Source organism: Cydia strobilella, chromosome Z (assembly GCF_947568885.1).
Source record: "Cydia strobilella chromosome Z, ilCydStro3.1, whole genome shotgun sequence".
Taxonomy (NCBI): Eukaryota; Metazoa; Arthropoda; class Insecta; order Lepidoptera; family Tortricidae; genus Cydia; species Cydia strobilella.
Window position 1 is genome coordinate 10,229,114 of NC_086068.1, and position 3,135 is coordinate 10,232,248.

General features: G+C 44.6%; 1 long non-coding RNA gene across 4 annotated transcripts; it reads left to right on the plus strand.

Annotated features, from left to right (window-relative positions):
* Positions 1-378: 378 nt before the first annotated feature.
* Positions 379-2,016, plus strand: LOC134753871 (uncharacterized). Of its 4 annotated transcripts, none has more exons than XR_010128847.1 (7): positions 379-456; positions 541-624; positions 709-876; positions 1,056-1,139; positions 1,224-1,405; positions 1,490-1,559; positions 1,644-2,016. It is a non-coding gene; the product is annotated as an uncharacterized LOC134753871 (long non-coding RNA). The 4 variants fall into 4 exon arrangements; XR_010128846.1 differs by having other exon boundaries at positions 972-1,139; positions 1,644-1,731; XR_010128848.1 differs by lacking the exon at positions 1,056-1,139.
* Positions 2,017-3,135: the final 1,119 nt, after the last annotated feature.

The following is a 3,135-nucleotide window of genomic DNA, read 5'->3' on the forward strand; positions in this document are numbered from 1 at the left end:
AAGGAATGTTGACATAACTAATAAAATATTTTGTTACTCATTATTATATATCATTATATTTTGTTACTACTTACACAAAAACTGGGAGTTGTTGCTGTATTACACTGGCCAATTAGGCTGATGCTAACGGCGTCGTATAAAGAATAAAATAGATGGAGACAGTTTCATTATTAGAAACAGCCACTGTCTGATAAGTGATAATAGTGTATTGAACTATGGGAACTTCAGAAATTCAAATTGTGAGGCATGATGGTGGTACTCCAAAACTGCCGGGAGGCAGTGGTGCACGCGCATGTCTCCCGCAAAAAAACGACATCAAAATCGCTCCTGCTTTGTTGAGAAAAGTGCAAACTGCCCCGAAACTGTGCAGTGCAAGGACCGTAACTCTGCTTTTCTTCTACACTTGTAGTCACAGTGGCTACAACTGAAAGGCTTCTCGTCTGTGTGAGTCATCAGGTGAACCTGTAATTGTGCTTTTCTTTTACACTTGTAGGCACAGTGGGTACACCTGAAAGGATTCTCGTCTATGTGAGTCATCAGGTGACTCTGTAAAGCTGCTTTACTTCTACACTTGTGGCCACAGTGGCTACAACGGAGAGGCTTCTCGTCTGTGTGAGTCATCAGGTAAACCTTTAATTGTGCTTTACTTCTACACTCGTAGGCACAGTGACTGCAACTGAAAGGTTTCTCGGCTATGTGAGTCATCAGGTGAGTCCGTAAATGTGCTTTTGTTCTACTCTTGTAGGCACAGTGACTGCAACTGAAAGGCTTCTCGTCTGTGTGAGTCATCAGGTGAACCTGTAATTGTGATTTTGTTCTACTCTTGTAGGCACAGTGACTGCAACTGAAAGGCTTCTCGTCTGTGTGAGTCATCAGGTGAACCTGTAATTGTGCTTTTCTTTTACACTTGTAGGCACAGTGACTGCAACTGAAAGGCTCGATGAGATCTTCTCGTCTGTGTGAGTCATCAGGTGAACCTGTAATTGTGCTTTTCTTTTACACTTGTAGGCACAGTGGGTACACCTGAAAGGATTCTCGTCTATGTGAGTCATCAGGTGACTCTGTAAAGCTGCTTTACTTCTACACTTGTGGCCACAGTGGCTACAACGGAGAGGCTTCTCGTCTGTGTGAATCATCAGGTGAACCTTTAATTGTGCTTTACTTCTACACTTGTAGGCACAGTGACTGCAGCTAAAAGGTTTTTCGTCTGTGTGAGTCATCAGGTGAGTCCGTAAATGTGCTTTTGTTCTACTCTTGTAGGCACAGTGACTGCAACTGAAAGGCTTCTCGTCTGTGTGAGTCATCAGGTGAACCTGTAATTGTGATTTTGTTCTACTCTTGTAGGCACAGTGACTGCAACTGAAAGGCTTCTCGTCTGTGTGAGTCATCAGGTGTCTCCGTAAATGTGTTTTTGTTCTACTCTTGTAGGCACAGTGGGTACACCTGAAAGGATTCTCGTCTGTGTGAGTTATCAGGTGACTCTGTGAAGCTGCTTTACTTCTACACTTGTGGCCACAGTGGCTACAACGGAAAGGCTTCTAGTCTGTGTGAGTCATCAGGTGAACCTGTAATTGTGCTTTTCTTTTACACTTGTAGGCACAGTGGGTACACCTGAAAGGATTCTCGTCTATGTGAGTCATCAGGTGACTCTGTAAAGCTGCTTTACTTCTACACTTGTGGCCACAGTGGCTACAACGGAGAGGCTTCTCGTCTGTGTGAGTCATCAGGTGAACCTTTAATTGTGCTTTACTTCTACACTTGTAGGCACAGTGACTGCAACTGAAAGGCTTCTCGTCTGTGTGAGTCACAAGGTGATTCCGTAAATGTGCTTTTGTTCTACTCTTATAGGCACAGTGACTACAACTGAAAGGATTCTCGTCTGTGTGAGTCATCAGGTGAACCTGTAATTGTGCTTTTCTTTTACACTTGTAGGCACAGTGGGTACACCTGAAAGGATTCTCGTCTGTGTGAGTTATCAGGTGACTCTGTAAAGCTGCTTTATTTCTACACTTGTGGCCACTGGCATAGTTCCTTATTCTCTATCGCCTGCTCTGCTCTGGTTGTCACCAGGTGCAGTGCCGTTTCAGTCGATTTACCCGGCTGGTACGCACATTGCAATTGGTGCAGTGGATGTCTCTTAAGAGGACCATCCCTTATATGTCTGTCTACCAGTTTCTCCAATGTTTTGAGGAAAAATGATGACAGACTTATCGGCCTGTACGATTTGGCTTCTGTGTAATCTGCTTTGCCTGGTTTAGGCAGGTATGTTACTTTTACCATCCTCCACACACGTGGCACGTGTCCGAAGGCTATGCACGCTCTGTACAGTCTACCTAAGTGTGGTATTAGTACATTGGCGCCCTCTTGTAGTAGTATGGGGTAGATTCCATCTGGCCCCGGGGCTTTGTATGGCTGAAATGTTGATAGTGCCCATTGTATCTTATCGTGATTTACTACCTTTTTAGACGTGTCCCAGTTGTACCTGGTAGTGCTAGTGGGTTGTTCCACTGCACTAGTTACTATATCGTCCGTTACGCTCTGGTGTATTATCGAGCCTGGGAAGTGTGTGTTACACATGACTTTTAGGGTTTCTAATCCCGTTCCAGTCATTCCTCCGTCACTTCTTCTAACTGAAGTGAGCGGAACTGACTTCGTTGTGGCTAGTGCTTTTGTAAGACTCATGCCTTCCGGTATGAACCTGATTTGATCGCAATGGTTCATCCATGCCTTCCTTTTTGCTTTCCTCACCGCTTTGCTGTATTCAGTAAGTTTCTGCGCATAATGCTGAAAGTCCTTAGTCCTTTTAGCATCGTTGAAGACAGCCCTGGTTTCCTTCCGAAGTTTTGCGATCTCCGGGTACCACCAGGGCACCTTCTTCGCCAGGATTTTCTTTTCCGGGCAGTTGTTTGCCCAGGCTGTATAGACAGCTTGTACCATTCGGTTTGATTCAAGTTCTATGTCACTGATAGAGTTTAGCTTGCCTTTAAGGTCTCCCAGTTCCGCCTTTGAACGCTAACCAGTCGGTGTTTCTGGGATTCCGTTTGCGTATAATTTCTAATTGAGTTTTAGTCTTATACCTAAAGCATATGTATCTATGGTCCGATAAAGAAATCTCCCCAGAGACATGCCATGAGC